The following is a 12,126-nucleotide window of genomic DNA, read 5'->3' as shown; positions in this document are numbered from 1 at the left end:
GCATTTAATGGTTAATTTGAGTGCTTACAGGAGGTGCCAAAGCAACAGCTTGTTGAAGGCCAGGTGTGGGAGGCTGGTTGCTGAAACAAGACAGTCCTGGGGGAAGGAGCTCTCTCATACAACAGCGACAGGAAGAGTTCACCTTCAGGGGGCTTGCAAGACTTTTTCTCAACCTGGGAAGATCAGGGAAAGGTTAGCAGGGGACTCAGTTTTGTTCTCCCTGGCAAGGTCCTTATGAAACACGTGGGTATCAGTGGCTGCACATCCTGCCACCAGGAAAATCCTCCCTGTAAACAAAGTCATCTAACTCACACGGGTATAGGTGATAAACTATCCATTGCATTTTAATATTTTAAAAGGTATTTTAGTATTTAGTATTTTTCTTTCTAGCAGAAAACTATGCTTTGTAAATGCAAAGGAAAGGAAATTTCTTTACTGTTCCCATCTTTCTGCTTTCTACTTTCTTTCCCTTTTGCAGGGTGACATATTATATAATACCTTTTATTCTATAATTGCTCTGTTCAGCTCTTTTTACCAAGATCTAAATTTCCCTATTCACCTTTCTTCCCTTCTTTATTTTTCTAGTTGTGACCTTTTTTCTTACTGTACCTTTTTGTTACTTCCCAGCTCAGGCTTCCCTTATCCTTATACTGCAGATGCATCGACTGACCTGAGAATTCTAGAGATAAACTTGTAGATGTTCTACTGTATATCAAATCCCATAATCTAATTTTTTAGGCAAATGCTTCCTTTAACCTTTGTTGCTAACGTAGTAAGCTGTGTTTTAAAATTAGGTGGCTTGTTTACTTTGACAACTCCTATTGGAAAATAGTCCCAGAACTGAAAATCTTTAATGTTTATCTGATTTCTCCCATTTAATTTCTAAAGCAATTTTAATTATGTCCAGTGAAACCTTTATGAAACTCTGCTATACAGTGATCCTGCTTTGAAAGCCCACCTCTGTCCCTCCTGCCTTTAATGCCTGATGTGTTTGTAGGTGACAGCCTTGCCTCCTCTGAGCCTTTGTTTTTGCTGTGCTACCCTACCACATTCCTTCTGTTTCCTCCTGCTGAGAGGCAAAATAGGCTCTCCATGTCCTCATCAGCCCTTGACCAGCAGCAGTTACATCCTGGGTTCACCTTCTTGGTGTCTGTAGCTGGAACTGCACGTGGTGCTTGCTGTACGAGAGAGCTCCCTAGTGCCTTGTGTATTTGGTTTCATACTTGCCTTTGTCTTAAGGCACTTAAGGCATTACTTGGCCTTCCCATCGCTTGTCACTCTGACTAGTATAAGCAAGAGAATTTGACTCTGTAGCTGTTGTTGTGATGTTTTTCTCTCCGTCTCTTTTTCCTCTTTCTGCAACGTGTAAACTTGCATGTAATGCCTCAAACTGCTTTTGTTTTGACTTTTCCAAGACATTGTAACCACACTGGGAGAGCCACCTAGTTCTTTAGTTAAAAACACTGTACAAACTTTTGTATTTTTCTTCAGTGCCTTTTTTTTATACTCTTGCATTTATATTAATAAATATGGATCTGCCTGAAAGCTCAAGTGAGGAATGTAGAATAGATAGGTGATTAGAAACCAGATGTGTTTCATGTGCAGGTACAGAAATCAGAAGAGAAAGCTGGGGCAAGTTGCCTTGGCACCAGAGAAAGCAGTGAAGAGAAGTTTTCAAATGGTCATTAGCAAAATCGCACAGATTAACAAGCTGCAGATGGGCCAAGGCAGAAAGAATAGGTAAAGCCAGAGAAAAGTGCATGCAGGGTATCTGCGAAGTCTTGTCGATTGAATTGAAACAGTTTAGGATTTATGAGCCTATTACAGATGAAATACAAATTCCCCACGGGAAAAACCTTGGCAAGTTCAGAGCTACAGGGAGAAAGAGAAGATAGGGTTAATGTGAGGAGGGAGAGGTGACTGAAGCAGAATGGAATGAGGGGAAAGAGGCTGGGCAATAGAAGAAAAAGAGTGTAAGCAAAAGGGGAATACAACAGAGATAAATGGAGCCAAGCTAGACACGGGAAAGTGGGCACACAAAAGGCAAGAAAATGAAGGGATAGATGGTATCCACAGTGTAGCAAAATAAGAGCATAAAAACAAACCCTAAAAATGTCTGGCATATCAGTAAATGAGTTTAAAAAATTGTCTCATCTCTTACTGACTCCTGGTTTGTGTTTTCCTGGTGAAGAATGCTTTTGCAGTACACACACACACACACAAAAAAAAAAATCAGACCACAGATGCTCTCTTATATTTTATTGAATAATTTATAACCAGAGGTTTATTTTCTGTAGCTTGCATTTGCTGCTGTGCAGAACATACCATAGGAGGTAAGAAGAACTTGTCTAGCAAGTCCCAAAATCATCAATTTTAAAATAGAACCTGGCTTTTTTGTGAGAGAAAAAAAAAAAAAAAGCAAAGGTAAGACAGTATACTGAAATATAGTTAAATTGTGCTATTTAGGCAATTTCCTGCTCCATCTGAAATAAAGGGCAGAGGTACTATCAACTATAGGGATGGTAGCCATCCATCTCTCTGGTACTAAAAGTGCTTTAGAATTACATGTATGCTTTTCAAAGTAATGATCCTCAGTAAAATGTCACTGTCATGGGACAGCTGTAGGCTGAAGAACTCTGTCACAAAGATACTTTAACATCCTTCTCTAGTAATGCCTGAACTGTACTTAACAGAGCTGTATCTATTGTGTTAGCTAGGCTTGAAGGATCAGAAGTGAGAGGAATAACTGGCAAGTGTCTCTGACCCATTCAGCATCTTATCTAGAGTGGAAGGAAGAGTAGGAACAGCTTGGGATTTTTTTTCCAATAATTTTTGGTCTTCTGTTCAAAGCAGAACAGAATTGCCCACAATCAGCTTTTAAAGTTTTGGTCTTTTTCCAAACTGATCCTCTCTTGCAAACTCTTAAACGTTAGTTTTGAATAATGATATAATTTGACTATTTATTTTTCTTTTTCTTTACATTTACTTACTTGAAATTGTATATTCAGTGCGACAGTAAAGAAGAAGTTTGTATCTTTTCTCACTTTTCTTGAAAGTTCACTCTGTGGGAGAGCACATGGCCCATCATTTTGCAATCAATGTTAAATGCATGATCTTTCTGGCTTTGAAATATCTGGGATTCTTTGGAGAGCTTGCAACGAGCATATGTCTTATGTGTCATAATGCTGTCCAGTACTCTGAGTCACCAGTTGTTAATTTAACATTGCAGTAGATGAACCTGTTTTTATTAACTTTGCTGCCCCAGTTCTGTGTTTATTAAGTTTTTGTCTGTTGTCCTCTAGCTGAGGATCAGATAAGCTCTTGAGAGCAAAACAGATTATTTTTCATCCAAAACAAGCTTTAATAAATGCAAATATAAATCTTTGCATAATAATTGTCATAACATGGCTGAGAAAATGTCTTGTTTCTAGGGTTAAAGGCTCCATCTATTGGCTGACTAAAGTGAGAGAAATGTAACATTTGCACTCAGAAAACTGCAGGTCCTACTGAACATCCTGTGTCTTGCCACAGCTTACAAAATTGCTGCCTTGAGTGTTTGCATGATGGCCAACATGAAGTAAACTCTGACTTATTTCAGAGGGCTGGGCAGATGTGGCACCCAAAATGAGGCACTGCTGAGGGAGGCACTATGAAGGGAAGTCCTTTCCTGAGACAGGAAGGGTTTGCATTTTGCAAGTGATGTCTTTCTTATCCTGGAAATTATTGGTTTTCTTTGCAAAAAATTAGCATCAACTCTTCCATGCCAGAAAAATGAGTGGAACTGAACTAACTGAAATACAGTTGCATGATAACTTCCAGGCATTTGTCACCTTCAAGTTCAAACAAATCAGAAACAGAAATATTGATGTGAATATGAAACCACAATTTTCCAGTATTGGCTTGGGCAATCTCAGCAGTTCAGGTAAAACTGCATTTTGAAGAGCTTCAGAGTCATTCTTGGAAATGCAGTGGGAGAACAGAGAGGGGAAAGGATGTCCCAAGTGGGGCTTGGGGAGGGCAAAGGGAAGGACTGACACTGGGGGGAAATCAGGGGGATTTTGGAGACAACTGAGGGCATCGTGGGCATGGCTGGGAGCTCTCACTCTGCGCCTTTCACTGCCCACCCTCCCTCACTGCTTCACACTCAGAGTTTGGCCACTTCCCTCATTTCCTCTGACGACTCCTCCGTTCAAATTATTGGTTGTGCTGGTGAGTGCTTGCTGTAATGCAGTCCTACTGTTCTTGCCCATTCATCAGCCACCAGTAACTTGGATGCACATTGTGCAGCACAGAGTACTCAAAAACATCTTGTTGAAGCCAACAAAATGCTTGGACGAGAGAAAGTTGTGTATACAGTTTATTACACATGTACACAGACTTAGGTCTGTTAGTGTCCCACATGCTCCTGTCTCCACAGAGGAGGCAGAAGGAATGCCTCTGACTTCATCATCCGGGTGGTTACAGCCCTGCTGGCTCCAGCTTGTCCTGCTCCATCCTGCTCCTTGTGTGCTTGTTCCTGCCTGAAGGCAGCAAGATCACTGTGGGAAAAAAAAAAATGCCTGGGCTGATTTGTTCCTCTTGGAGACAAGGTTCTCACAGCAGCTGCTTGAAGTGCATCCCTGAAATTCAAGTCAGAGCACCTAATTTCAGATACTTCTGTTCCTTATACTGCCAATGCAACACTTGCAAAGAGCAATTTAGACAAGATGAGTTACACATCTAATGAAGATACTTTTTAGTTTCTAACGGATTTCAACAAATTGGGTGACAGTACAGAAGAACCTGTGCCTGGAGGAAATAAAATATAACAAACGGGGAAAAATTAATAAGAGAACACTGATATTGATGTCTGTCAGAGCGTCGTATTTTTTGTAACATATTTGTAGCATATGAGGATCTTCTATATATTTGGAAATTAAATCTCATTCATGAGAAATATTATTTCCTTTATGCAATGGAAATTGGAACATGGTGGGGTTAATTTTATGTGTGAAGCATAAGAAGGAGGTTCATGATCCATGGGTCTCTTGTGTCTTGGTCCAGACTTACTAATAGGGCCAGATGATATGAGAAGAAAGAGGTAAAAAAAATGCTTTTCCTGATACTGCCTTTTCATTTGTAATTTTTTTTCCCTCCCTAAAGCACTTCTAACGTATCACAAAATAAGTTCTGGTTACAAAAGGAACATGGCAACTTGATGGCTAGTTGGATCAGTCTGTGGTTTCTGCTTGCTGCTGGGCTTCAGGCCATGTGAAAAATATTACACAGTTAATGTTGGCTGAGACAAAAACTCTGTGACTGGATACAGCAAACCCAAAATAGTGGGTTTAGCCATTGTGAGGCATTGCTGGAGCATGTAGAACATATCCCAACATGCAGAGTCACGCATATAACTTGACAGTGACCCCTTGCCCTGGTGTCTCTGTGCTGACTGGATCATGACACTGTAATTCTATATGCTGCAGTAACTGCCCCACGGCTTGATAATATCAAGCAAAGCACTCTTTCAGTGTGAAAAGACAAGACAGGGTACCCCAGACCATAATAATTCTGAAAACATCAAGCAGTGTGGAGTTAATACTTCTCAGGGTCTTGCCATGGGAATTTTGCTGGCTGTGGCCCAGACTACAGATAATTAATTATGTCAGTGAAAGGCTCTGGTGGCCTGTTTTCTTCAGAAAAAAAGTGACATCATCCATGGAGCGCTCTGGCAATAAAGCAGAACAAAGCTGTGTGGGCAGGAAATAACAGACAGATGTCTTCTAGCGCTCATTTGATCTGTTTCAAGGCTTGTTGGAAGAAGTAATACATTGCTCAGTGCTGCTTCTCCTCAGCTCTACAATCTTTAGCAGGGACTTTTTCAAACACAAGAGGCCAAATTAATTTCTGATGTAATTCTTCTGGAGCCACTTCAGAAGATTTATGCAGTGGCTGAGCTAGTCTATCATGCGCCTCTTCTCCAGTACTGATTTTAGAAGAGCTTTCTGAGCTATCACAAGATAAAGCACAATAAAATTAAATACAGTGTAGAGCTCCAAAAGCATCACACAAGGCCAGAAAGTTCTCCATGGTGTGGAGAAGACAGGACAGTTCTGTTCAATATCCTCAGGGTCATGAGGGATCATTTGTATTTCTGGGTATATCTTTCACTTACCCTTTGTACAAAATCAGCAATCAACAATGGTCACTTTTCTTCGCTGAAGTAATCTCTACCTCCAGAGTAAATTGTGTACCTAGACTTGAATACAGAAAAGTTAAAAGAAATTCATGCAAGTGAAATCCACAGTTTCAAGTATTAGGAAATTAGGTTAAGATGAAAGGTGTAAAAAAACCTTTGCTGTACATAAATTCTTCCTTGCAAAAGAACCCCGATGTATTCGTGTTGCTGGTGCAGCCTTACTTTGACTCGAGTGTGTAGTTTTGGTGCCACAATATAAGAAAGATATAGAGCTATTAGAGCATGTCCAAAAGACAGCTGTGAAGATGGTGAAGGATTTAGAGGGGAAACCATAAAGCAGCTGGAGTCCCTTGGTTTGTTTGGTCTGGAGGAGACTGAGTGGAGATCTCATCACAGTCTACAGCTTCCTCGTGAGGGGAAGAGGAGGGGCAGGCACTGATCTCTTCTCTGTGGTGACAGTGACAGGACCAAGGGACTGGCCTGAAGTTGTGTCAGGGGAGGTTAAGGTTGGATATCAGTAAAAGGTTTTTTCACCCAGAGGGTGGTTGGGCACTGGAACAGGCTCCACAGGGTCATAGCACCAGACTGACAGAGTTCAAGAAGTGTTTGGACATGCTCTCAAGGCACATGGTGTGATTCTTGGGGCTGTCCTGTGAAGGGTCAGGATTTGGACTTGATGTTCTCTGTGGATCCCTTCCAACTCAGGACTTCTACGATTCTATGATTTTATGTAATTAGCCTGCATTTTGCATGGCTAGCATCACTGAGTGAGTGGTACAAACAAGGCTACTTCAGATACCTGGTATAGGAGAAAAAAAATTACTCAGTTTTTAGCAAAAAGATCTTTGTGTGATGCAATATGCAATAGAGCATCTAACTTCCCTGATTTGAAACATGCTTTGTGCAATAACTATAACTGTTCTGGAAGGCAATTTGCTACCCAGTCATTGTAGCAGTATGAAGGGCCAGAGTGAGCAATCAGGCCTTCAACGAAAGTGTCATTCCTGATGTCAGGAGTAGTTTTTATTACATTCTGTACACATATTTATAGTATTATGAGACAAAATTAAGAAAGTACCCTTTCCTTTTAATTATTTTTGTTTCCTCCTAAGATAAGAATGAAGGGAAGTTACTGGTCTTAAACAGGGACTAGTGGATTAGTGTTAGGAAAGATTTTCAGATACAGGTGTTTGAGTACTCCTGCTTGAAGGTGCTTTCTTTCATTAAAATCAACTAACCGAGCTAGTGATATCCACTTTCTGAGGTCTCTAATGGAAATTTTCAGAAATGAGGCTATTCCTGCCCTGATGGCAACACGTCATGTTCTGGATAGCGCAGAAAGCAGTGTGAGAACATTCTCCTGATCTCCCTCTGGATGCCTTGAGTGTGATGTTTATTAACTCTAGGTGAAATACTTGTAAAGCCTACTGGCATTTAGGAAATCAGTCACTGGTAAGACCCCAACATGGATAACCTGTGACCTTATCTAGTTTCGGATGCTGAACAGAGCAGCTGTTGTGCTATAAATAACCTGAACTGTGGGCAATGCAAGGAACAACAACACAAGTAGAAGTAAAGGTTCCTGTCTGTGGTTTCATAGTTATTTTTTGTCATTAATCACTGGCAAGAAAAATACAACTTCATAAATATTAAACATCTGCTACTTAGTGCACTTCCTTGTGCAGGTATAATAAAGTGTCTTCATAATCAGAAAAGAAATATTCAGAAGCTGGAAATATCAGATTGCCAAAATATTACATAATTGCATTTCTTCTAACATTACTCCTGGTCCTGAATTTTCAAAACTTCTTTCATCTAATTAAGAGGATTGTTGTCATGTTACTGAAATATTGAGATTTCTCTAAAGTAGTTGGGCATAATGTAGTTAGATGCCTCCAAGCATGGAACTATGAAGGCAATAGTTACCCGTAACTGATTTTGAGAGAGACAAACTATGAATTTGCAGGAAGGCTACTTATGAAAAAAAATCAGGAGAAGAGTTCAGGACATGCACTGGCAAATGATCTTGAGTTGGGTTTTACTCCTAGCTGACAGTGATTACTTTGACTCCATTCAACCCACCTTGAATACAATTAAATTTTTCCCCCGATTTACTAGATGCACTTATATGAAACGAGTTTGATCAGTTCAGTCCCATTTCCCAGGTGACAAATGGCCTGTGGCAAAAATTCCCCGTTTAGTGGGTGCTGAGTTTTGTCAGCAGGCTCATGGGAGAGGCCAAAGACTGTGGGAATGGGGAGAGAGGGCTGTAGTAAATTGGCAGGGCAGGGCACGAGGAAGAAGCACGTCTGAACACCCAGCTCGTGTAACAGTCTTTCCATTGACCAAGGATCTGGTTGCTAGGCTGCCGGACCCCTTTTACAAGCAGCAGAGTCATGCTATTGTTTCCTAAATGGTTTCAATTTTATGCAGGAACCTCTTTACATCCTTTCTATATATTTTAAATATTTTACTAGGCATGTAGTAAAGCGAGGTTTGGAACACGGCCCCCCGCTCCGCTCAAGTCGGTGAGCAAAACAAAGTCCTTCTACTTTATTCTGCCAAAAAGTGAGTGTTTCAGGGTGAGGAGTGGGCTCATGTCAGCCTTCCATCTGGGCAAGCACTGTGCACTCATGAGAGAAGGGGAGCATTGTCTTGGATTTCCCAGGTAGTAACGCAGACCCCATCTCTTTGGTAAGTGCACTCATGAATGGGGAATAGAGGGGAGGGAAAGGAGAGCAGGCTAAACTTTGTGGGACAGCAGTGCTCCACAGCAGCTCAGGCCTTCCATGGGTGTACTCAAGAACTGAGGTCATCAGCCTTTAGATTTGGCACCTCCAGTAAGCATAAAACAAGCTTAGACATAGTTCAACTTTAGAGTTCTTCTATCAGCAGCAGCAACCAAAGGAGTTAAATGAGTACATCTTTAATCTGTCTTTATTGTTCCTACTGCTTAGAGAATCTGGTACTTGGAACACTTTATTAATGGAAAAGTATCTTTATTTTCAAGAACTCACAATCTTAACAGTATAGACAGAAAGGTAGCTCAGTGTTTTCTGCAGGACAATTGAAGTAATGAAAAACTAATAAAAGTAAATTTTTTTAATTCTGTATTTTGACTTTAAAGTGCTTCTCTGACTAATTGCAGTCTTCTGGACTTTTGCAAATAAGTTTCATTGTGTTACAAGCTGTTGCAATATGCAGTCTTCTCAAGCCTGGATGCTCTTTCTCATCACAGCATCAACAAAACAAAACAAAAGCAGGACTTGAGAGATGATTTTCCTGTGCCAACCATCATGTTCCTTCTACCAAAACAGCTAAAAACTGTTCTCTGGGATTTATAAGCAAGTTTACTTGCAGTTTGAAATATCTTCCTTGTGTTTGTCTCCTAGCTTAGGATTTACACAAAACAGGATTGTGCTTTAGGGCAAGAGAGGCACCAACAGTACATGTCCATCAGTAGAAAGAGTTGCCAGTAAAGTCCCCCTCTTCTTAGCGAGGGACCCCCACTTTGAGCCTCCCATGCTCAAAGGTATGCTACTACAAAATTCACAGGTATGAATTTTGAAGTAGCCCCAGCGCTCCTCTGCAGGATTATTCTGAATTGTTTTCTGAAAATGATCCGTTTCCTGTGGATCACTATACATTGGAAGAAAACATCTCTATCTGACCTCTCTTCTAGTTGTTTCAGGGGAAAACTGGTCATCTGGAGAAATATGAAATCACAAGATACACAGGCATATTGTTTCAGCTCCTTCCCTCTACATTATCCTGAGGAGTTTCAGAGAGACTAACTGGAATTCACAGACCTTGAGGCTGATGGATGTTGCCTGGATGTCTCTCTGACCTAGGTTAGCTGCCCTTCAGATAGAGCCTCCCTGTGATGGAGCTTGTTTCTGACCAAATAAAATCAAATTTGTCTCCAGTTTATTATTAGCATTAGGTTCCCTTTTTGGTCCAATGCTTCCTAGCAACCTGTGTGTCTGTTTGTCATTTGTTTTTCACAAGCTGTTATCACAACTGAAACGAAGTACTTGGTGAATTAACCTATACCCTTGAAAAGATAAGGATAGGAGAAATGGCTGAGCCCAGAAAAGGCAAAAGGCAGCCTGCTCCATTAACGCCATCCAAATCCCGAGGGCCAGCAGAGTGCGGGGTACGCAAGAAGGGTACAGGACAGGGCAGCTGATTGTGCCCCTGGGGATGGTGTCACCCAGCCTGATTCTGGGCTAGGTACCCTCCCCATGGGCTGCAGCAAGGGGTGTTCAGTGCTGACTGTCCTACCCTGTCTCCTTGGAGCTGAGTGTGTCACTGCTTCCCTTTAAAGATGAAGCAATGGATGGGTTGTTTTCTTCAAAGTTCTGAACTGAGCTTGGGCACCTATTTTCCTTCTCGGGCTGTCAGTTCCTCCATTCAGCATCATCCACTCCCCTGGCTTGGCTCCCTCTGGCTTGACTCCCTCTGGCTTTTGGGGGACCCAAACCTGCAGCATCCAGAGCCTTTCTCAGTTAGCAGGGACATTCTTAGCTGTTTCAGGGACTCTTACTCCCCTGTGCTGAAGTTGCTCCATTTTAACAGTGAGTGATGACAGACTAATGAGGCCAGCAGGAAAGTCAGGCAGTACACAACTGAACAGGGGCTGGGGCACTTGCTGGGCAGAGCAGCTGCCTCCACAGCTATTTCTGTATCAAATAACCATTGCAGGGAGTGGAGTCCAGCTTTTTGCTCTGCCTATTCAGTGTTAAATCCCCAGTCCTGAGCTGTCTCTGTCTGCTCTGCCCAGCCCTGCCAGTGTTTAATTATGCCATCCGGGGCCCAACAGCTCGGACGTGAGAGAATGAACTCATCCTCATTCCCTCCCAAATAGGGTTTGTGGTGTGCCAGTCCCTGAGGAAAGGGCAGTGTGGGGCATGAAGCTTTGTGCGCTCAGAATCAAAACAAAAAGACGTTTCAACATGATTGGTTGTGTCCCTTGGTGCAGAGGGCAGAAGGGAGCTGCTCCCTCACCCCCACCCCTCCGTGTTGGTGCTCCCTTTGCACAGTGCTCTCCCTGAGCATGCCTGTGGCACAGGGCCCCTGCTGGGAAGCACACAGCAGGATACCAAATTAGTTCATTGGGACAGGATGAACCTCATGGCCTCAGAACTGCCTCCTCCTAATAGGGCTTAAGACAACACATCATAAAATCTGGATATTTAGGAATCCCTCCATACTCCCATGCTATCCTATTGGACTTTTTAAAGGCTTTTTCTTCAATATAGAAGCATTGGCCTCATGGTGATGAAGACACTAAGACATCTGTTATTTCTACAGGGATAGAGAAAAGTAATACATTCACAAACCTGTCAAGAACCTGCCTAAAATAACATTTTTCCTGTATTGAGAATGGCACAGTCTTAGGATGTGATGTAGTGAGGTGTACATGCTCTTCTGCCTTCCTTTGGGACTGGCTCACATAATTCACTTACTTGTAACATCCATGAGTGATGAACCTTTCCCACTCTCATTTTGAAATAAGATTAATACCATTCCAATTTGCATTTTGTATCTTGCAGACAAGTGCAAAGATTTTACTTCAGGTTACAAAATGTTATGCATAATGTTATATATATTGGGCTAGTTCTTAATTAGATGGCATGATCTTTGCCTGAAGTTCATTAATTATTTTCATGTTAGACTGTTTTAAAAAAAATAAATTAAAATTAAAGGATCTTTGCCATTTCCCAAAATTAGTTTCTCTGTGGTTCTGGGTAAAGATTTAAGATTTGTTACAGGGATGAATTGAATGCTGTTATGAACAGCATGGAAAAGCATGAAGAGTTGGTCAGTTCATAAATCTTAAAACAGTCATTGCTTATATAGGAGCAGGATTTGTAAAGAATTTTTTTCCTAAAATGTCTGAACCTTTCCTTAGTGCTTAATTTACTTCCCAAGCTCACATGGGTTAA

At 41.5% G+C, this 12,126-nt stretch overlaps 1 protein-coding gene across 7 annotated transcripts in view; it reads left to right on the top strand.

Annotated features, from left to right (window-relative positions):
- The window catches only part of FILIP1 (filamin A interacting protein 1), a 102,234-nt gene that overhangs the window by 46,450 nt on the left and 43,658 nt on the right, over positions 1–12,126 (top strand). The gene's annotated exons all lie outside the window — the stretch shown is intronic.

Source organism: Motacilla alba, chromosome 3 (assembly GCF_015832195.1).
Source record: "Motacilla alba alba isolate MOTALB_02 chromosome 3, Motacilla_alba_V1.0_pri, whole genome shotgun sequence".
Classification (NCBI taxonomy): domain Eukaryota; kingdom Metazoa; phylum Chordata; class Aves; order Passeriformes; family Motacillidae; genus Motacilla; species Motacilla alba.
This window is presented reverse-complemented; position numbering and strand designations above follow the sequence as displayed.